The sequence below is a fragment of the Sciurus carolinensis genome, chromosome 3, assembly GCF_902686445.1.
Source record: "Sciurus carolinensis chromosome 3, mSciCar1.2, whole genome shotgun sequence".
NCBI lineage: Eukaryota > Metazoa > Chordata > Mammalia > Rodentia > Sciuridae > Sciurus > Sciurus carolinensis.
Genome location: NC_062215.1, coordinates 58450843 through 58475576, shown reverse-complemented (window position 1 = coordinate 58475576; position 24734 = coordinate 58450843). Strand labels below are relative to the sequence as shown.

General features: G+C 38.5%; 2 pseudogenes; both read left to right on the top strand.

The window, feature by feature from the left end:
* The window catches only part of LOC124979392 (myomesin-2-like), a 347584-nt pseudogene that overhangs the window by 143070 nt on the left and 179780 nt on the right, over window positions 1-24734 (top strand).
* On the top strand, window positions 4912-5870 carry LOC124979585 (olfactory receptor 1P1-like; annotated as a pseudogene).

Sequence of the window (24734 nt, the reverse complement as noted above, 5' to 3'; positions counted from 1 at the left end):
CACTGTGGATATGTCTGGCTTTTTTTCCTCCTTTTCTTTTTTGTTTGCATGTGAAACCATTGTACTTCATAGTTGTCTTCAAAACCACAGACACTATTTTCTTCATACTAAAACATTAGTTCAGGTACACCTAGAAGATGATTGTATAGACTCACTTAAAGAAAAATGCACCCCATTGTATGGGACCAGAGAGTTTGCTTGGAATAACTTGTATCTGGACAAGTTCCTTATATATATCATTGTTAGTTGCTTTTTTTTCTTTTTAAATTATTTTTTAATATTTTTGTCCTAATTAGTTTTACTTGGCAGTAGAATGCATTTATACATTTTGATAGATCATACATAAATGGAGTGTAATCTGTCATTTTTCTGATGATCTTTCAACCTGGAAAAGTGTTTAAATGCCTTTATTAAATAACTCTTGGATCCAAAGGAATTAGATATTTCAAAAATCTAAATTTCATAAATATATAACAGATTGTGGCCAACTATGGTCGCCTACTGTGCCATTAAACACTGGATCTCATTCCTCTTATTTGACTATATTTTGGCTCCTGTTATCCAACCTAATAATCTTTCTGATTATACCTGTTGCCCATTTATTATTGAATTGCAATTGCTGTTTGTATAGTCTAGACTGAAATTCCACATCAGATAGATGATTGGTCTAGATTTTCTCCCACATTCTATGAGCTGTTTTTTCCCCCTTTTTGAGAGTGTCCTTCCCATGTCTCTCACCATGCATGAAATGAAACTCAAAATGGATTAAGGACCTCGGAATCAGACCAGAGATGCTGCAGATTATAATAGAAAAAGTAGGTCCAGATTTTCAACATGTCAGCTTAGGACCAGACTTCCTCAACAGGACTCCTATAGCACAAGAAATAAAAGCAAGAATCAATAACTGGGATAGATTCAAACTAAATAGCTTTCTCTCAGCAAAGGAAACTATTAGCAATGCAAAGGAAGAGCCTACAGAGTGGTAGAAAATCTTTGCCAATCATACTTCAGATAGAGCACTAATCTCCAGAATCTATAAAGAACTCAAAAAACTCTACACCAAGAATGCAAATAATCCAATCAACAAATGGGTTAAGGAAATGAATAGACACTTCACAGAAGATCTACAAGCAATCAACAAACATATGGAAAAATGTTCAACATCTCTAGTAATAAGAGAAATTCAAATCAAAACCACCCTAAGATTCCATCTCACCCCAATTAGAATGGCAATTATCAAGAATACAAGCAACAACAGGTGTTGGCGAGGATGTGGGGAGAAAGGTACACTCATACATTGCTGGCGGGGCTGCAAATTAGTGCAGCCACTCTGGAAAGCAGTGTGGACATTCCTTAGAAAACTTGGAATGGAACCACCATTTGACCCAGCTATCCCACTCCTTGGCCTATACCCAAAGGACTTAAAATCAGCATACTACAGAGATACAGCCACATCAATGTTCATAGCTGCTCAATTCACTATAGCCAGATTGTGGAACCAAACTAGATGTCCTTCAATTGATGAATGGATAAAGAAACTGTGGCATATATATACAATGGAATATTACTCAGCCATAAAGAATGATAAAATTATGGCATTTGCAGGCAAATGGATGAAATTGGAGAATATCATGTTAAGTGAGATAAACCAATCTCAAAAAACCAAAGGACGAATGATATAGCTAATAAGTGGATGATGACACATAATGGGGCATGGGAGGGGTTAGTGTTAGAGTTAGAGTGAGGGTTAGGGAGGGGGGCAAGAATGGAGGAAGGAAGGACTGTATAGAGGGAAAAGAGTGGTGGGAGGGGTGGGAGGGGTGGGAGGGAAGGGAAAAAATAACAGAATGAATCAAACAACATTACCCTATGTAAATTTATGATTACACAAATGGTATGCCTTTACTCCATGTACAAACAGAGAAACAACATGTATCCCATTTGTTTACAATAAAAAAAAAAGAAAAGAAAATTCAACAGTTTTGTTACCCATCTTTCAGAAATGCAGGAAACATTGCTAGTCTGCCTTTTCTGGCTATAAAGTTTCTTTCTTCTGTGTCCCTTCCATTGTGTCTGTCAATGACACATTATTCATTGCATAAATATCCATGACCACTATATATATATATTGTTCCTTGTAATTTTTATCATGTTGAAATGAACTTCAATCACTTTGGAAAAAAAAAAAAGTATTTTAAAACTGATGATGTGAAATTTAGCTACTTTTTATTTTGTGGTGTGTGTTTTGGTGTCATAGCTAAGATACCATTGCCTTATTTGAGGTCACAAAGATCTATGCCCATACTTTCTCCTATTACACCCACAGATTCAGTCCTTACACTTAGGACTTTGATCCATTTTTAATTAATTTTGTATGTGATCTGAGGCAGGAGTTCAAATCTGTTCTTTTGAAACTGGATATTCTCTTATCCTAAAACCATTTGTTGTTGGGTGGCCGTGGTGGTCTAGGGGTGAGCTTAGTTGTCTTCTAAGACAATTTGTTGAAAAGACCTAAGAGCTGATGTTGTTACTTTGTTTTCTGATTTCTAAAACAATTTTGGCTTAAAAATTGTTTTCTCCTTGCCTTCCTTCAGTTTATTTTTATTGTCCCTTTTTGCATTAGATGCTTAATTCATGTAGTTTAGTCTTTATATTTGCTGATGTAAATATTTGAGGATGCGAGTTTTCATTTGATTACCATGTTAATAATATACCATAGCCTCTGATATTTGGTATTATTATTGTCATTGTTTTCTAAAATTTCTGCCATTTATATTTTTATAAATTATTTTATTTTTCATTGTCACATAAATATATGGATTTACTGGGTGCCATGTGATAGTTCAACACATGTAGAATTGTGATGACCAGAGGCTGGCAGAGTAGGGGTGATGTGGGTGGAGGTAGGTTGGATAACAGGAGCCAACATACTGTCATATAGGAGGAATGAGTTCCTGTGACTATAGTTGGCAATGAACTGTAGTATATTTATGAAATTTAGATTTTTAAATTATCTAATTATCTAATCCATGAGTTATTTAATAAAGGTATTTAAACACTTTTTCAGGTTGAAAGGTCATTTTTATTATTTTAATTTGTTATTAATTACTACAATTAATTTTCATTGCAATTTCATCAGAGAACATTAGTTGAATTATTGCTACTTTTTGGAAGTTATTTGAATTTTTCTCTGTGGCCTTGTACCTGTCCTTTTTAAGTATGTTCAACAGGAACGTGAAAGTGAAGTGTGTTCACTACTATGATTGGATCAGTGATATGCAAACCTGTACACACATTCATACACATATTTTATTATTTTGCTTAGTATTCTTCATCCTTACTTTTTAATCATTTTTCTGACTTGAAATGATGAACATTTACTTAAGTCTCTTTTTGTTGATATGTTTATGTGTTTTCCTGCATCTTCTGTAGTTTCTGTCTCAAGAAAATTTTGATGTTTTATTTGGTGTTCAGATAAGATATCCTAGATATTGTATTTTTAGTAATTGTGAATGTAGGTTTTACTTTTACTAGGCAGCCTGCATACTGTTTAATCCTTCTTGTCCTGAGTTCTGCCATGCTACATATAGGGGTCATGTTCTTTTATTTATATTGACCTCCTGTGCTATTAAAAACTATGTCTAAAATGATCTACTTGTTGATTTCATGAAAGAGAAAATACATTTGTTTTCAGGGAGTACTAAAACTTTCACAACTAAGACACATTCTCCAACCTATTCTCTTTTAGTGATAAAGGAATATTTTTTGTCTCCATCTAACTATCCAACTCCATATCTCTGTCAGTTCCACACATGGGAGGGGAACAGGATTTTCCTGTATTGGCCCTGATGTCTTTACCTGCTCAAATAGTTTTAGGGTCTTTTTATAACCTCTAAGATTCCAGGTTCTTTGCTTTCAGTTCAGAGCTTTTCCAAAGATGATCTCTTCCCACTTTACATCAGTGAGTTATCACTCCAACTCATGCTCAAAGCATCTGTTTCCCATGCTGGGCCTGTTCAGTGCTTCCTTCCTCCTGGCCTTTGTTCAAGGGTTTGTTTCACTATGTTGTCCACACCCTTCTTGTAAAATTCTCAACTACATTTAGTCCCAGAAGTCTCCTGATTCTGCCTTGGTCTGTTTGTACCACAAACTGTGTGACTGTTCATGCACATGTATGCAACAGTTTTAAGATTCTGGAGACTAGAGATTCTGATTTCTTCTTGGCTGTTTCACTGACACCTTTGTGTGCTTAAGGGTCTTTACTAAATAGTTTGATTGTTGAATGCTGGTTTCTGGAAGAATAGAATTTTGTTTCTGGAAGAATAGGAAATTTTGTCTTCAGAATATTGACTTTGGACATGCTGGAGGCAGAACAGATCCAACCTGAGGTCCGAGGGTAGTTTGAATGGATAGGGGACTCTGAATCAAAATTTTATAAGACATTAATATATGCAGTTATGTCCATTCCATTAGATTGAAAAATCCCCTGAGGTAAAGTATTGCCACTTTATGGTATTTATCCAACACTATATCAGATTCATAGGTGGTACTCTACATATGCAGACTGAATGAATGAATGTATGAACAGATTTTTGACACTTCTGAGAGTACCACTAAAGAGAAAGTACACCCCAATAAAATTGGAACAGATAAGAAAGTAGAGAAATCAAAGAAGAAACCTATTTCAAGTATCTTAAATTGTGTTCCCCATACTTTCTAGCATAGAGTATTTAGTAGGCTTTAATAAAACTTTACTGCATGCATAGTAGGTGGTTAATACATTGTCAAATACATTGTTATTTTTCCTTCTTCTCTAGAGTTCAGAGGATGGCATGCTCAGTAATCATATAAAGTGAAATGTTTTTACATACTTTTAATAGAGTTTATTAAAGATCTTTTTCTCTGACCTCTGGGATCATGGCAGGAGGGAATCAAACCAACAGCTTTGAGTTCCTCCTCTGGGGACTCTCAGAGAGACCAGAGCAGCAGCACATCCTCTTCCTGATTTTCCTGTGCCTGTATGTGATCACTGTGGCTGGGAAACTGCTCGTTGTCTTGGCCATTGGTGCTGACACACAAATCCACACCCCTATGTACTTCTTTCTCACCAGCCTCTCATGTGCAGACATCCTGTTCATCTCCATCACTATGCTCAAGGCCCTGTTGAACATCCACACCAAGAGGAAGTCCATCTCCTATGTAGGATGCTTGACCCAGCTCTACTTCTTCTCAGCTTTGGGGGACATGGACATCTCTCTCCTGGTCACAGTGGCCTATGGCCACTTCATGGCTATTTTCCACCCTCTCCCCTATGCAGTGATCATGAACTTCCAGCACTGCATGTTCATCATGATTACCTGCTAGACCTTCACTAATTTTGTGGCTATGACCCACTCCTTCCTCATATTCTGGCTTTCCTTCTGCTCTAAGAAGACTATTCCTAATTTCTTCCATGATGTATGACACTTGATGAAGATCTCTTGCTCTGATACCCAGGTCAATGAACTTGTACTTCTCTTCTTGGGTGGTGCAATTATTTTAATCCCCTTCGTGCTAATCCTGGTCTCTTATATGCAGATTGTGTCAGTATCCTTAGATTTCCCTCTGCCCAGGGAAGGTTCAAGGCTTTCTCTGCCTGTGACTCACACCTCTCTGTGGTTGCCCTGTTCTTTGAGACAGTGATCAGGGCTTATCTGTGTCCCTCATCCTCTTCCTCTAATCCCCTGGTGGATGATACAGCAGCTGCAGTCACATACTCAGTTGTGACTTCCTTGCTGAACCCCTTCAGTTATAACCTGAGAAACAAGAACATGAAGGCAGCACTGGTCAGACTTCTCAGGGTCAAAGTCTCCTTCTTGAGGGGCCAGTGACTTCTGTGGGGAAACTGAAGGTGTTCCTCTACACCCTCCATGGAGTGCCCTCCAGAAGTTTCTACCTCAGGGGTCTCATTACTGAGTCCCTCATGGACCTTGCTGTTCCCCTCCCTGATTCCCCACTATGAGTTTGGTATTGTGGAAAATCAAGATTTGGATTTGTGCTTTAAAGTTAATCTTTTATAACTTGCTCATGTGCTCATTTATTTTATAGTCATGCACCACAGAATGATTTGTCAGCCAATAACAGGCTGTATGTATGACATTGCCCCATAAGATTACAGTAGAGCTGAAAAATCCCCATTGCCTAGTGTCCCTCTGCCCTAACATCAAAGCACAGTGCATTCTTAGTGCACCGCCAGTCATATAAGAGTGTAGCAAGTTAACAGTGACAATGAAAGACTAGGCCACTGTTAATGTATTTATTATAGTTTTGTAAATTTTTTAGACTGTACTCCTACTTATAAAAAAGGTTTACTGTAAAACTGTACGCAGTGTTGTGCTGGAAGCAACCTTGCTTGTCTTGCTTACTGAATTTCTTGACTAATTAAGGGGCCATGTTGAAGCTGTGTGTGGTGGCACATGCCTGTAATCTCAATAATCAGGAGACTGAAGCAGGGGGATCTCACATTTAGACCAACCTCTGCAATTTAGCATGACCCTGTCTCAAATTAAATGCATAAAAGGACCACCAACAAAAAAAAGTACCAAAGGTACCACCAACAAAAAAAAAATCCCTAGTAAAACAAAAAAAAAGCCATGTTGATTGAGCTGCACCACCTATATTTGTTCACACAATGATGAAGTTACCTAACTACATATTCCTTGGAATGTATCCCTGTTATTAAGACATGAATGACTATACTCATTAGTAGCATTTCAGAAGGAGGATGAAATTATGAATTCATAATTCTAAACATCTGTGCAGCCTTTCATGCAAATTCATCAAAGTTTTATCAGGGGGGTCATGGAAAGTGTGTTAATGATAAAACCATTAACAAGTAAGGTCAATAGCAGATGTCAAAGGGTTTAAACTTTAAGTGAATGAGTATATTTTTTTCCTACAAAATAGGAAATTATAAAAATACTTATGGCCTCAAGGTTATGAACCATTGAAAAATCGCAACTATCAAAGCAAAGCTCACAACAATAACAGAAGTGATCTATGCACTTTTTAGTCAAAATATTCATAAGAAGATACATTAAAATTAGTTTCACTATTTTGGGATTTGGCATGTAGTCATTCTCTACTACATCATGACTGATTATGAATGTTATATGAGTTTGTCTGTTTCCAGTCCATGCATGTCTGAGGCTTCAACTGGGATTTCAACCATCTCGGGGAATTTGGCACAGATGTTCATGTAGCACACACACATTCGTTCTTCTGTATGCTAAGTGGCAACCCCTACTACCACCAATAGGGGTGAGGCAATCAGTGGTAGTGCCATGGTTCTGGGGTCAGGTGATACCTTCAGAAAGAAAGAGGCTGTCTGGGGAGATGCATAAAGTTGCAATCCAATGCCTTCTGTCAATACAATCCATGCATTCTGTCATTCAGATCCATTTGTAATTTCTAATTTTATCCAGCTTTTCAACTATAATATGGGGCCTATATTTGTTATTATTGTTAAAATGAATCCAGCCTCAGTCCTTTCCATATAGGGTGTGCATACATTTTATAATAAAGAATTCCTTCAAGGTGGTGATCAGTTGTGAGTTGAAAATATTTGAGTAGAAATGTAGTGAAACAAGATACAGCCTCCAATAATGTATGTTGTCCCAAGGATATAATTGAAGGTCATCTTCCCCACTCTCTACTACCCATTCTATATTTCCCTTACATAGGCTATCTGTTTGGCAGTTCTGGTATAATGTCTTTGATCTTCATCCATACAGGTCTGAATTGTTAGTTATCCTGATCTTTTTGTGTTATAATGACTAAGCTTTCTCTTTAATACTTATTACTCTTCATAGAAATACTAAGAAATATCCAAGTCCATGCCTTAAGTTTAAGACACATCACTTCCTGTCCTAATCATGTAGTAGGAACCACAAATGCTCAAGAAAATCATTATCAGTTATTCTGGTTAGAAAAGTACCACCTATCTTTTCCTGTGGGTCTACTTCATGAGGAGGACAAAATGGTCAGAGAGTAATCACAGTTTCTATTTTAATGGATTCCTTAAAGGGAAATAATATTTGCATATTTTGTTTGAAGGACTAAAATGATAAAATAATTAGAACATATAAGTTTTATATAATGTAAATTCCCAGAGAAACCACTAAGCAATGTATAAAAAAGGGTACACTCAAAAACACTATAGTTAAATTAAGCATTTGAGTAACTTACAAAAAAGACAGAAGAAAATCAGAAAAGAAAAATAGAGAAGACAAATACGAATAAAAAATATTCTGCTACTTTACTGAATTTACTTATGAGTTCTAAAAGTTTTCTGGTGGAATTTTCTGGTTCCTCTAAATATATGATCATGTCATCAGCAAATAGGGATAGTCTGAGTTCTTCTTTTTCTATTCGTATCCCTTTAATTTCCTTGGTCTGTCTAACTACTCTGGCTACAGTTTTGAGGACAATGTTGAATAGAAGTGGTGAAAGAGGGCATCCCTGCCTTGTTCCAATTTTTAGGGGGAATGCTTTCAGATTTTCACCATTTAGAATGATATTGGCCATGGGCTTAGCATAAATGGCCTTTACAATGATAAGGAAGGTTCCCACTATCCCTATTTTTTCTAGTGTTTTGAGCATGAAGGGATGCTATATTTTATCAAATGCTTTTTCTGCATCTATTGCAATAATCGTGTGATTCTTGACTTTAACTCTGTTGATATGTTGAATGACATTTGTTGATTTCCAAATGTTGAACCAAACTTGCATCCTTGGGATAAGACCCACTTGATCGTGGTGCACTATCTTTTTAATATATTTTTGCATGTGATTTGCTAATATTTTGTTGAGAATTTTTGCATCAATGTTCATTAAGGATATTGGTCTGAAATTTTCTTTCCTCGATATGTCTCTCTCTGGCTTAGGTATCAGGGTGATATTGGCTTCAGAAACAGAGCAAGCAATCATGAAATTCATCTGGAAGAATAAGAAACCCAGGATAGCTAAAGCAATACTTAGCAGGAAGAGTGAAGTAAGGGGTATCACTATACCAGAACTTCAACTATACTACAAAGCAATAGTAACAAAAACGGGATGGTATTGGCACCAAAATAGACAGTTAGATCAATGGTATAGAATAGAGGACATGAACACAAACCCAAATAAATACAATTTTCTCATACTAGACAAAGGTGCCAAAAACATGCAATGGAGAAAAGATAGCCTCTTCAACAAATGGTGCTAGGAAAACTGGAAATCCATATGCAACAGAATGAAATTAAACCCCTATCTCTCGCCCTGCACAAAACTCAACTCATAATGGATCACTGACCTTGAAATCAGACCAGAGACCCTGCATTTTATAGAAGAAAAAGTATGTCCAGATCTTCAACATGTCGGCTTAGGACGAGACTTCCTCAACAGGACTCCCATAGCACAAGAAATAAAAGCAAGAATCAACAACTGGGACAGATTCAAACTAAATAGCTTTCTCTCAGCAAAGGAAATTATCAGCAATGCGAAGATAGAGCCTACAGAGTGGTAGAAAATCTTTGCCACTCATACTTCAGATAGAGCACTAATTTCCAGAATCTATAAAGAACTCAAAAAACTCTACACCAAGAATACAAATAACCCAATCAACAAATGGGCTAAGGATATGAATAGACACTTCACAGAAGAAGATCTACAAGTAATCAACAAACATATGAAAAAATTTTCAACATCATTAGTAATAAGAGAAAAGGAAATCAAAACTACCCTAAGATTCCATCTTGCCCCAATTAGAATGGCGATTATCAAGAATACAAGCAACAATAGGTGTTGGCGAGGATGTAGGGAAAAATGTACACTCATACATTGCTGGTGTGACTGTAAATTATTGCAGCCGCTCTGGAAAGCAGTGTGGAGATTCCTCAGAATACTTGGAATGGAGCCACCATTTGACCCAGCTATCCCGCTCCTTGGCCTATACCCAAAGGACTTAAAATCAGCATACTACAGAGATACAGTCACATCAATGTTCATAGCTGCTCAATTCACAATAGCCAGATCATGGAACCAACCTACAACCTAGATGTCCTTCAATGATGAATGGATAAAGAAACTGTGATATATATATATATATATATATATATATATATATATATATATATATATCACATATATATATATTCATATATATATATATGAATATTACTCAGCTATGAAGAATAATAAAATTATGGGATTTGCAGCCAAAGGATGAAATTGGAGAATATCATGCTAAGTGAGATAAACCAATCTCAAAAACCAAAGGACAAATGATCTTGCTGATAAGCATATGATGACACATAATGGGGGGTGGGAGCTGGGCAAGAATGGAGGAAGGAGGGACTGTATAGAGGGAAAAGAGGGATGGCAGTGGGAGAAGGAACAAATAACAGAATGAATCAAACACCATTACCCTATATAAATGTATGATTACACAATTGGTATGCTGTTACTCCATGTACAAACAGAAACAACATGTATCCCTTTGTTTACAATAAAAAAAACAGGTTTATACAGGTACGATTTACATATAACATAATTCACATAAAACTTAAAAACATAACATTGGATGAGTTTTGGCAAATGTACATATACTAAAACCTCCTCAACAAAAATGCAGAATATTTTTCTTCTCTTGAGTTTCCTTGTTATTTTTTGTCATGGATTCTTCCCTTTATCACAAGACCCAGCCACTGATCTGCTTATTTCACAATAGATTAGTTTGTACTTTCTAGAATTTAAGATGAATGCAATCATTTATGCCTGACTTCTTTCAATCAGCCTAATGTTTTAAAATATATTCATGCATTCCCTTCTGTTGTTGACTGATGCTCATTTCTGTCTGGTCACTCACTGATGGGCATTTGGCTGGTGGAGTAGGTAGCTTCCAAAGTGGCTCCCAATGACTCCTGCTTCCTGGTATTCATGTCTCTGTACAATCCCCTCTTTTGGGTATGTGTCAAATTTAAGGACTTTCTTTTAACAAAAGGAATATAGCAAAAGTGAAAGGATATGTCTTCTGAGACTGAGGTATGAAAGACTATGATTTACATTTCCTTGCTCTCTGGCTCTCTGTCTCCTCCATCTGAGGGAAGAAGCACCCATATTGGTGAGAGGCACCATCAGCAAGGAAATGAAAGTAGCCTCCATTCGACAGCCAGTGAAGCACTGGGACCTCAGTCCAACAACTGGTGAGGAATTGAATTTCACCAGTGACTTTGTGAATGAGCACAGACTCTTCCCCTCTCTCTGGAACGATAGACCTCAGGATGACTGGACTGTAGGCTAATGAGAGGAACTAGATCCAGTATTTTTTGATGAAAATTTAGCACCACAGTTTAGATTTTCTATGTGTAAAGTCCACGTTAGATTTCAAAGACAGCATGAAAAATGAGAATTTAAGATATTTCACTAATAAGTTCTTAATCTTTATTGCATGTTAAAATGGTAATAGTTTAGATTATTGGGTTGAATAAGATATGGTGCTAACATAAATCTTACCTGCTTTTTACATTTATTAAAGTGGCCCTAGAAAATTTTAAATTATGCACAGGGTTCAGAATTACATATGTGATTAAATTTGTATTGGATGATATGATACTGATCTGGATGATAGATTCTTCTCTAGAAATAACATTTCTGTTTCTGGTGGGTGGTAAGAATAGGAATAGATTATCTTTATCCAATTTATGATAGAACTGATTAAAAATGGGTTTCATGATGGGTGAGGATTGGCCTAGTTCCTGTAATGACTTTTTTCTAAGATACAGCATGTTGAAAATCTTAAATGACAGTGTAGAGTGGTAGTACTGTATTTTTAAATTTTTCCAGCTCCTAACTGAGTTTTGTGTCTCTTTCCCCATAAACCTGCTGAAACCTCTGTTCACTTCTTATGCTCTCAGCTGCTCCTTCTGTACTCTCAGCCCAGTGTTGGACTTGGCAATTGCTCTTCAAGGGAAAGCAGTCTAATTGCTAATGGCATCCCTTTTGGATTCCTTTCTGTCCTGGTTTTGGTCCATCAAGTGATATTTCATAGCTCTTTGGTGCCTCTTAGACTTTCAAGGGAAGTGACAGAGCAGATAACAGAGAGAGCCCTCATCAATGAGATTAGTGTTCTTATAAAAGGGACCCCAAGAGCTCTCTCATCCTTTGTTCTATTTGAGGATGCAGTTGAAAGACAGTCATCTCTGAACCGAGAAGTGGGTTCTCACCAGATATCAGATCTACTGATATCTTGATTTTGGGTTTCCCAGTCACCAGTTTATGGTCTTCTTTTATAGCAGCCAGGATGGACTAAGGCTGATAGGATCATCAGTAGATTGAATGAAGATGAGAGAAAAAAACATGATTTGAAGATGCATCAGTAGGATCTTCTCAAATTGAAAAACAAAGAGAAAAAAGAATGGTAAATGTGGAACAGAATATTCAAGAATTATGGAATAAGTACAAAATATGTCACATATCAAAATGGCAATACCAGAAGGAGAAGAAAGAGGAAAAGAAACAGAGGAACTGTATGAAGTAATAGTGGTTGAGTTTTACAAAATTAATGATAGACACAAAACTACAGATCTAGGAATGTCAGAGAACACTGAACAGGAAAAATGCCAAACAATCTTCACACACAACTGCAGAAAATGAAAAACAAAGAGAAGATCTTATAAGAAGCTAGAGGAGAAAAGAACTCATCTACAGAGGAAAAAAGGAAAAGGAAAATATTCATCTGAGGGGACAAATTTTCAGATAGGAGGAATCAGTTCTAGAATGCTATTATACAGCTTGGTCACTGAAGTTAATGATGGTGTATTATGTACTTAAAAACTGCTAAAAGGACAGACCTGGAATGCTCCCCCTCCCACAAGATAACTATATGAGGTGAATGATATGTTAATTAGCTTGATTGTGGTTATCACTTCATATAGTATGCATTCATCAAAACATCACACCATATACTATAAATTGATTTTATTTTTATTCATCTGTTATACCTGAGTAATGTTAGAAAAAATCAATAAAAATGGCAAAGGATTTTGAGTAAACAGACTCTATTATAACTCAGACTCTATTCTATTATAATTTGGTACAAAAATTTTTGAAATTAAGAGGTGTGTGTGTGTGTGTGTGTGTGTGTATTTGTGTGCACTTTCTTTTATCCAGTAAAGGTATACACATGAATTAATCCTGGATAAGTATTACAAAAACTTAGAAAGGCAGTTCTGTAACCATATTCATCACAACATTATTTTTTTATTGCAAGACAAGTGGAAACAAGAGAAATACCAAAAATTTGATTAAGTGAATTCTGCTTTATGGGTTTAATGGTATCCTGTGCCATAATTAGCACAGTCAAAGCAGGATTTTAGTCTTTGTTATGTAAAATATTGCATTGCATAATATATAAGAAAATAAAAAATCAACAAAAAGTATAATTCTATTGATGTGAAATGCACATATAATACATACACAATACTTATGAATAAAGTCTCTGGAGGAATAAATGCAAACTTCTTGAGAAGAATTAACTCTGAATAATGAGACTTTTGGCCCATTAAGGAACAATTGGTTTTTTTGTGAAGTAATTTTATTAGAGCATTATAATTATGCATAGTAGTTGGGTTTATTTTGACAAAATCATCTATACATGGAATTTGATTTATTGCATTTTAGCCCCAGTTTCTGCTTCTATCCCTCCGCACTTCCCTTCCCCTATTCTTCCTCTACTCTATTGATCTTTTTTTTTGGGGGGGGGGGTACCAGGGATGAAACTCAGGAGCACTAAACCACTGAGGTAAATATCCAGCCCTATCTTATAATTTATTTAGAGGCAGGGTCTCACCAAGTTGCTTAGCACCTTGATTTTGCTGAATCTGGTTTTAAATTCATGATCCTCCTGTCTCAGCCTCCCAAGCCACTGGGATTACAGGTGTGTGCCACTGCACCTGGCTCCATTCACTCTTTATTTATTTTTGATTGGTGCTTTTTTTGTGTGTAATTCCTCCCACACACTTTTTTATTTGTCCATTAGAGTTGTACATAGTAATGGAATTTGTTATTACATATTGTACATGTACACAATATAACAATATAATTTGATCAGTATCACTCCCAGGCTCTCCCCCATCACTCCCCTCCTCCAACACCTGGTTCCTTTCTTCTATTCTACTGATTTTTATTTTCTAATTGACAAATGCTATCAAGTGAATGTTTCCACAACCAGATATAACATTTCTGAATAATCTTAAAATAAGTATATTTACATTTGGGGGTACAAAGAGAGAAATCCCAAAGGAAATAGAACTCTGGTACTTTTCAGGAAGCCCTTTGGTCTTGGAGGATGGGCAGGAGATGAGCAAGGGATGACCTTTCAGAAGTAGCCACTGTTGAGACCTGGGAATCTTTTGGGATCATAAATTAGATTAGTTGGGGCAGTGTTAAAGGCTACTGGAGTACAAAGAGTGATGTACAGGGTGCTGGATAATGCTATTGAAATGTTTTTTGATGTGTACACTTTGGGGAACAGTTCAGTCAGATGATTATAATCAGTTGTCAGTATATGTGAAGACTGAAGAGACAATCTTGTCCTACTCCCTTGTACAGGACAGAATGAGGCCAGCATGGTCAGGAACTTGCCAGGACCACAGAGCAGAGGGTGAGTGGGGATGCTGTGAGCACAACCCACATCCCCAGATTTTGTTCACAAGGATTTTTCTCTTTTTAAAAAAAATCTTGTTTTTTAAAGAGATAATACCTGTATTTTATTTATTTTTATGTGGTTCTGAGGATCAAACCCAGTGCCTCACACGAGCTAGGCAAGCGCTCTACCACTGAGTTACAACTGCACCATTGTTGAGCCTGCCTGCCTGCCCCCCCTACTACTGAGGGACACTGCAATTGCCTCTGTGCTGACTCAGCGCACCCTCGCTGGGGCTCCCCAGCTTCTTTATAGGCGTATGCAGGCATTTTGAATTATTACTGAGGGCGTGACCATCATCATTGGAAGGGCAGCTCCCTTCCTGAGACATCTATAGGAGACTAGAGGACCTTTGACAGGACCCAGGAGTCAAGAAGAGAAGGTATTGAGAGACTTGGTACCAACTCAGAGCCACTGGGTGAGTCTCTCCCACTGGGCAGTCTCCCTGGATGGGGCAGTAGTCCTGGAATGCAGGGAACTTCATGGAATAGAGTGGCCCAGTGAGACTCCCCCACTGGAGCCATGATCCCAGTCAACAGGGAGCATTGCAGAGTAGGGCTGCACAGCTAGAGGCTTTGACGGAGAGTGAGGGTCTGAGGCCCAGGCTATAGTACCAGTCCCCAGGGAGTGCAGCAGAGGAGGGTCACTCAGTGAGGGAGTCCCTCACAGGGTCAGGCTCCCCAGCCCATTTGGTAGGTCAGGACCCCTGGGAACATTGCAGAGGAGGGCTGCCTAGTCCAGGTGGTAGTTCTGAACTGAAGGGAACTTCTCAGAGGAGAGCTGCCCAGTGAAACTTCCCCACTGGTGAGTCTTCCCCACTGGGCAAGGATTTCCCACCAGGACAGTAGAACCAGAGACACAGGCCCAGATCAGACATGCCCCATTCTGCAGTCTAGTCCCCCTTTGACTGACCATCAGTCAACAAGTGGAGGCACCTCTGCCCACTGACAGGGAATATACCCCAACTGAAGGCCACCACCCCTAGAGGGGCAGCTTCCTAGTGGAGCACCTACTGGAGCATGCATTATCAAGTTCCTCCAAGACTTCAAGCTACAGAAGTCTAAGAGATGAGTTATTAGAAATCTACAGAGACAATATTACTCAATAGAGGAAATCTGCAATATCTCAGAGTTTCACTACTAGAGGGGTAGATACCTGAGCAATATGAGAAAACAAGTGAAGAAAATGTCCCAAACAAACCTAGATGCTATATCAATAAAATCCAATGACAGTGTAGCAGAAGAAATGTCAGAAAGGGAGTTCAGAATGTACATAATTAAAATGATCAGAGAAGCAAATGATGAGATGAAAGAGCAAATGCAGGCTTTGAATGATCACATCACTCAACAGTTAAAGAGCAAATGCGGAAGGAAAAGATCATTTCAATAAAGAGTTAGAGATACTGAAAAAAACCCAATCCTTAGCAGGAAGAGTGAAGCAGGGGCATCGCAATACCAGACCTTCAACTATACTACAAAGCAATAGTAACAAAAATGGCATGGCATTGGCACCAAAATAGACAGGTAGATCAGTGGTACAGAACAGAGGACATGGACGCAAACCCAAATAAATACAGTTTTCTCATACTAGACAAAGATGACAAAAACATGCAATGGAGAAAAGTTAGCCTCTTCAACAAATGGTGCTGGGAAAACTGGCAAGCCATATGCAACAGAATGAAACTAAACCCCTATCTCTCACCCTGCACAAAACTCAACTCACAATGGTTCAAGGACCTTGGAATCAGACCAGAGACCCTGCATCTTATAGAAGGAAAAGTAGGTCCAAATCTTCAATATGTTAGCTTAGATTCAGACTTCTTTAACAGGACTCCCATAGCACAATAAATAAAAGCAAGAATCACTAACTGGGATAGATTCAAACTAAATAGCTTTCTCTCAGCAAAGGAAACTATCAGCAATGTGAAGAGAGAACCTACAGAGTGGGAGAAAATCTTTGGCACTCATACTTCAGATAGAACACTAATTTCCAGAATATATAAAGAACTCAAAAAGCTCTACATCAAGAATACACATAACCCAATCAACAAATGGGCTAAGGTAATGAACAGACACTTCACAGAAGAAGATCTACAAGCAATCAACAGATATATGAAAAAATGTTCAGCATCTCTAGTAATAAGAGAAATGCAAATCAAAACTACTCTAAGATTCGTTCTCACCCCAATTAGAATGGCGATTATCAAGAATACAAGCAACAACAGGTATTGGCAAGGATGTGGGGAAAAAGATACACTCATACATTGCTATTGGGGCTGCAAATTAGTGCAGCCGCTCTGGAAAGCAGTGTGGAGATTCCTTAGAAAACTTGCAGTGGAACCATGATTTGACCCAGCTATCCCACTCCTTGGCCTATACCCAAAGAACTTAAAAGCAGAATACTGCAAAGATGCAGCCATATCAATGTTCATAGCTGCTCAATTCACAATAGCCAGATTGTGGAACCAACCTAGATGCCCTTTAATTGATGAATGCATAAAGAAACTGTGGTATATATAAACAATGGAATATTACTCAGCCATAAAGTATGATAAAATTATGACATTTGCAGGCAAATGGATGAAATTGTAGAATATCATGCTAAGTGAGATAAGCCAATCTCAAAAAACCAAAGGATGAATGATCACGCTGATAAGTGGATGATGACACATAAGGGGGTTGGGAGGGGGGCAAGAATGGAGGAAGGAGGGACTATAGAGGGAAAAGAGGGAAAAGAGGGGTGGGAGGGGTGGGGGAATGAAAAAATAACAGAATGAATCAAAAACTATTACCCTATGTAAATGTATGATTACACAAATGGTATGCCTCTACTTCATGTACAAACAGAGAAACAAGATGTATCCCTTTTGTTTACAATAAAAATAAATTTAAAAAATACAAGGCAGACTTCCACTGTAAATATAGAAATATTTAGTGGAATTTTCCTCTTTCTTTGTTGAGAGGGATCAGATCAAACTAATAAGCAGAGTTTGAAATAGAAAAATTCATATTTTCAGAGAAACTAGAAAATATTTTAAAATACAATTTAGGTTTAAAGGCTTCTCTAAAGGATAAAGATCAAATGAAAATATAGCAGAAATCAGAAAATACCTGTGATTGTGAATGTCAGACTCTTCAAGTAATTTCCCCAAAGTCAGGGGGTATACTCTGAAGTGTACATTCAAAATATCTACTTCAATGAATTACTAGTGTTTTCTTGTTACTTAAGCCTTTATGTTGACTTTGGAGAGTAGCTTAATTTAAGGTTATTTATTTCTTTTATATGGCCAACTAGTGCCCCCCAAAATCAAATCTGTAAGCAGGCCCCAAAAAAGCTATAAGCAGGCCCCAAATGTTGATTGCTTCTTGGTACAGTTAGGATTCTGTGTTGCATAGTGACTTGTTTTCCACTTGTTATGAACTTAGTCAGGCATGGTAGATTGACCAATGAGATATCAGTTTAAGGCAATATCCTCCAGTGAAGCAGGCAAGTATGCAGAAAGCCATATTGAATTTTATTTTACATACATCAAACTCTGAATCAAAAATACAATTGTCTTTATTGTCCATGGAATAAGCAAAACCAGAGCTTCATGAAAAGTAATGTCATTATGCAGATGCCAGAGAGGAAAAGGGAAACAAAGGTGGGGGTGAATCTCCTAAAAATCAAAGGGAGATCAAGAGAGGAAAGGGAATAGGTGGGAGGCAGTGAGGGGGAAAGTGTTAGGGAGTGATATTGGCCAAATCATATTGCTATATTGTGTCCATGTATTAGTAACAATGAATCCTATCAATATGTACAACTCTCACGCACCAATAAAAAATGAGGAAAAAATACATTGACATTCCCTTGCACAGAATAGAGCAAAATCAGAGGCTGGGAAGCAGCCAGAGTCTGGTAACTAAGAGAAGGGAATGGGTGATCAGGGATGCAGTGAAATTCAGGACAGGAGTGGTTAAGGACATCTCAGAAATAGAGATGCTATAATTGATGACTGATATGACTGTCTGGGGACATGGTTACCAAGAAGGTTCTTAAACACTCTTGTTCATAAAAGTGACTAATGTACACACAGGTTGATGGCATGGACTTCACTGGTCTTGGTTTTGATCTGAGATTCATAGGAGGCAGGAATGAATGAAAAGTCCTTCTGGGAGACTGACCGTACAGTCTTCAGGGGAGACTGGAAATACAAAAAGACTGCATGGTCAGCAGTTCCCTGGCTGCCTATCAGCATTGACCATAGAGAAGTAAAGATAAGACATACACATGAGCAATCATGAATGAAGCATTTTGTAGGAGTTGCAAGCTTGGCTGTGCATTAGAATTATGTGGGAACTTTAAAAAATCTTAATATCCAGGGTCCACATCCAGGGTGCTTAAATCAGAATCTCTGAAGGTGAGACATGGGCATTAGTATATCTCAAAGTTCCCTCTTGATCACAGCTGTCTTAGAATTCCACTCAATGAGTATTTCCAATCAGCAACTCTTTCTTGCCATTTTCTTTAGGACATAGTCCTGTCTCATTTTACTCTGGTAGTTCTGAAGGAAGAAACAATAGTTTCAAACCTTACACGCAGAAAAGTTACAGAAATTTGAGATATCTTACAAAGTTTTGGTGATCAATATTTCCAGCTAGAATTCCTAAATCTCATTAGATGTGATTCTCAGTCCCCATGATTATTGGAATTATTTGGGATGTTTTAAGAAGAAACTACTGATGCCCAGGCCATTCACCAGGAATTCCAATCTAATTAGTTTAATTGGTGGCAGTGCATTGGTGAAGGTACAAGCCCAGGATGCAGCCACCAATATCCTGTGGACATTCTGGTTCTCATGGGGTTTTATAGGGAGGGGTCAGCAAATGGCTGGGGCCACCAGCCCTTCCAGGCTGTATAGACCTTCTGCAAAGAAGCCTCCACTTGCCCATGAGGATGGCTGTTCCATCCAGCAGAACCGGTGCGGAGAAAGGAGGCACCACCAATCTTTATTTGACCAGATTTATTGTGTCCTCCCTGTTTTCCTGCCTCCTTTGTTCTGCCCCATCTCTCTTCTTCTACCCTCTCCCTTTCTCCTCCCCCTGGGCTCCTAGCTTATCATCCAATTATAGCAAAGCTTTCTCTCATGCAGGAGAGCGTGCAGAGGAATGTCAGCATAGCACTACATGGATCACGAGCTGTCCACGCGCGGCATGATATTAGATAGCCAATTCTAGAGCCTGGTATCAACACGTCATAAGTCTCCAAGGAACTAGTAGGCAAGCAACCTTTTTGGGTACTTCCTTATTTTGGTACCCAGTGCCCTTTGGTTCATTGCCAGGTGCCATCTTGTCCAAGACGGCCCTCAACAGGCTCCCCCTTTTTGTTATAAAAAGAAAAGGACAGCGACTGTGCCTGTTGTAGGTGCCAGAGTCAGACTTTATCCTTACCCATCACTGGGAATCAAAGAGCTGTTGGCATGCTTTGATCCCTGTCTTAGGTTGGTATAAAGTCCACCCTGTGCTTATCTGTCATTGACTACCAGTCCTGTAATTGGGAGAGCCAAATCTGAGGATCAGAGCCTTGGTCCATGGCCATAAGGGCTTGCTGCACCACTAAGGCTTGCCATCTTTGATGACTCCTTAGAGACAACAGATATCTGAGCAGCAATAATAACAGCAAGAACAACAATCCCATCACAGCAAAACTTCCCATCCATTGTTTACCAAATTGTAATGCTGACTGTAAGAAACTAATGACTTCTGGCATACCCGGGGCCTTGACCTGAGTACTATTTACCACAAATATAGAATTTCTTAATAGGGTAGCCAAATTAGTAAACTCTTTAGTCCATGTCCCATTAAGCATACTACCTAGTCGTTCGGACAGATTGGCAGCAGCAGTAATATTAGAAAAGGGTATCGGGGTCACGCATAGTGCTTGGGCATGCACTAGACAGCCCGTCTGTGAGGTAACAGTCAACATATCCACTTGTTCTTGTAGTAAGTCCACTCTTTGGTTTAGGATCAGGATTCCTGTGGTGAGATGTGCATTGATGTTTTCCTGGGCTGTCAAAGCTTTGGCAGTGGCTCGTGACAGATTGTTGAGCACGTGAGCAGTAGGAATAGCAGTTCCTAGGGCAAGTCCAGCAGCAGTGGTGGCAGCCACAGCAGCCACCGCAGCAATAGCGATGGCTATAATGGCTGAGATATCAAAATCTCTTTTTGCTCTCACGGGTAGAAAATTCCACTCACTATGATTTAAGGTCACTGGGACTGGAATGGATTTTGGAATCCTGGCAATCACAGCCAGAGGAAATAATGAAGCATCCCAACAACTAGACACATAACACTCTTGGTTAGCACAGTTAAGGATCTCTGTATCATTATTATTGTTATTAGTAATGTTAATATAAAATTGAGAACTATTAGAATGAACACAAACGGAGATGTGACACATACGGGAGTAGGGGGGAAAGACTGATAAAAGGAGGAGTGATTGGCCACGCACCTTGTATAACTATAAGAAGGGGTATCAACTCCCTCTACATAGGCTTGCATAATTCTGCACCTCTGTGAAGAGATAGAAAGACTGCCTCCCTGTATCATACTAATCGGACTAATGTCCATACAAGCAGACGCACTACAAAGAGACCACACGGAAAGAGGAGAGTAGTCATTGGTAGCAAAATTAGCATCTATGGCAGCATATCTATATGATGCATTTGAATTTCTTAAAATCTTATTAACAGATTCCCAATCTATGGCAAATGGCCCAAAGGAAAAGTAAGGAGTCACCTTATAAGCCGCAACATCACCTTGACACCTATCCCATTTAATAGATCCAATGTTGCTATAAGAAATTGGTGTACAAGTGAGACCCCACCTAGGCTGTTGTGTATAATTTACACTACCAATGGCCTTGGTTATATTTAAAGCAAGGCTATAGTATTCCTTTCCTTGATAATACCCATAAGAAAGATTCCAATTGGAAGCAAGCTGCACACGGGGCAAGGCACCATTGGCAGTTTTTAAGGTGGCTAGCCAGAGGAAGCAAAGACTATCCCTTAACTTGAAGTTTAGACTAGTGTTAAGTGGCTTTACAGTGGAATCAGCTGGTAGCTAAGGGATACCTAGAAGTTCTGTACTAGGAAATAATTGAGGGAAAACTTGTGCGTCATGAGTGATAGGCAAAGGAATAGGCCATGCAGATAGCAGTCCCCAGAAAGTATCCCCAAAAGTTTTAGGAAGGGTCAACAGCAGTAGGCTTACCACCATCACCATCATTTTGTGTTTCGGTGCCATTTTCTCTCTTGTGGATAGTTCTTACCAAGTGCTCCGGGACCCAGATAGGTTGTTGTTGGTCCTGAGGAAAAACACAAACAGATCCTCGCCCCCAAATTAATACTGGGTCAGGTCCTTTCCAGGATCCAGTCAAGCTGTCTTTCCACATTGCTTGTGGATGGCCACCAGACTTTCCACTAAAATGTCTATCAGCCAAAGTACAGCCCATAGCATCCAAATTTAAAAAATTGAGGGTGAATAAAGCAAGGTTAAGTTTGTTCTTGGGAGGGGCTAATGCCCCTATTCCCCCTTTTAGTTTAGTTAAGCAGACTTTTAATGTTTGATTAGCCCTTTCCATGATAGCATGTCCTTGTGGATTGTAGGACAATCCTGTAGAATGATAGATATTAAACTTTGAGCAAAACTGTTGAAATGAAGAAGTATACGCAGGCCCATTATCTGTTTTAACTGATTTTGGCCTTCCCATAGTAGCAAAGACTTGAAGGCAATGACTGATTACATCTTTTGTCTTTTCCCCTGTATGGGCGGTGGCAAATATATATCCTGAGTAGGTATCTACAGTTACATGTACAAATCTTAAAGTACCAAATTCAGGGATATGGGTGACATCCATCTGCCACAGATGATTTTGAAGGAGTCCTCTAGGATTAACTCCAAAATGAGGAACAGATAAATGAGGCACACAGGCAGGACACTGTTTTACTATATTCCTGGCTTGTTCTTTTGTAATGTTATATTTTATTTTGAGAATAGCGGCATTGACATGAAAATCTTTATGGAAATTAATTGCTTCTTGTACAATATTAAACACATGAGGATTATGAATAGCTGAGTCTGCAGTAGAATTTCCTTGAGCTAAAGGCCCAGGTAAGCCTGAATGTGCTCTGATATGGCCTATATATAAAGGTTCTTTGCAAGCCCACAGAAGAGTTTGTACTTGATAAAAACATTGTTTTAAGGTAGATTGAGAACTAATGGGTCCAGCTGTCTCAAGCCGGGGCACAAGCTGGGCAATATAGAGGCTGTCAGTATAAATATTTAAAGGTTTCTCAGGAAATGTTTGTAAGGCAGTTATAATTGCTTCCAGTTCAGTTTTTTGAGCAGACTTATGAGAAGTAATAATAGTCTGAACTTTATCAGAAACTACTGTAGCTGTGCTGGAGGAGGAGCCATCTGTAAAGATTGTATTTGCTGCTGGGATAGGTTGAGCCTTAACAACCTGAGGGAAAATAACAGGATGTCTTTTGAAGAAACTGACAATAGGTGAACTTGGCAAGTGATTATCAAATGTGGCCATGGTGGAACAATAGACAATTGCCCAATCTTCATTATTGCTAACTAGTATTTCAATCTGTTTTGCTGTGTATGGGACAATAACTGAGGATGAACTCCAAAAACTCGAAGGACTGTCTTAAGTCCTAATGGAACTAGATTTGCTACCATCACAGGATACGGGGAAACAACATTTTGGGGGGACACTGGCAAATAGATCCATATCAGGGGTCCACTTTGCCACAACAGACCTGTAGGAGTATATTCAGAATCTAACACTATGAGGCTAAAAGGCAAGGATAGATCAACTCTATCACTATGAGCATTTTCTAAAGCTTGTTCTACTAACCTCAAGGCTTTTCTACCTTCAGGAGTTAAATTTCTGGGGGATGTAGGGTCTGAATTTCCTTGGAGAATATCAAACAGAGGCTTAAGTTGACCAGTGGTGATTCCCAAATTTGGTCTTACCCAATTTATATCACCTAATAATTTTTGGAAATCATTTAGAGTCTTAAGCTTTCCTGTGGCTAATTGAATTTTTTGTGGCCTAACACAGGTATCTAATATTTGATGTCCTAGAAAGGTAATAGGGCTGTGGGTTTGCACCTTTTCTGGGGCCACATGTAATCACCATTTTTCTAGGGTTTTGATAATATCATTAAATACCCCTAATAAGGTCTCCTGTTCCTTTTAAGCCAAAAGAATATCATCCATATAATGGAGATAATAAAGTCCTTTACAATTTTGTCTAATCTGTGATATAGCCAACATATATTTGAAACATTGTGGGACTATTTGCCATTCCCTGGGGAAGGACCACCCATTGGTATCTAGTATTAGGCCCTTCATTATTCAAAGAGGGAATGGAAAAGGCAAATCAAGGGCTATCTGCAGGATGCACAGGAATGGAAAAGAAACAATCTTTTATGTCTATAGAAATGATATGATAATGTTTTGGAATAGCAGCTAATGAGGGGAGACCCAGTTGCACCAGGCCCATAATCTGCATACTGGAATTTATGGCTCTCAGATCTTGCAAGATTCGCCATTTCCCAGACTTCTTTTTTATGACAAAAATGGGTGTACTCCAAGGGGAAGTGGAAGGAATATGATATTCCTTCAATTGTTGATTAACTATTTCCTGGGCCGCCTCTATTTTTTCTTTAGAAAGGGGCGACCCAGATAGGATTATTGGATTTCCATGTTATCTTTAATGGTTCAGTGGTCCCTCCAGAAAACCCACCCCTTAGTCCCTGTTTGTCCTTTGGCTTGAATGGGGCAGGTCATACCTTGTAGATTCTTGCCTAGTCCTTTTCCAGGGATATAACCTTGTCCCACCATGACTGGTAAAATGGTTGGGTTTAGACAGGAAATATTTTGTTCAACTGAGGAAGAAATGACAACATCCATCTGTGTTAAAATGTCTCTTCCCCAAAGAGTGATAGGCAGGTGAGCTA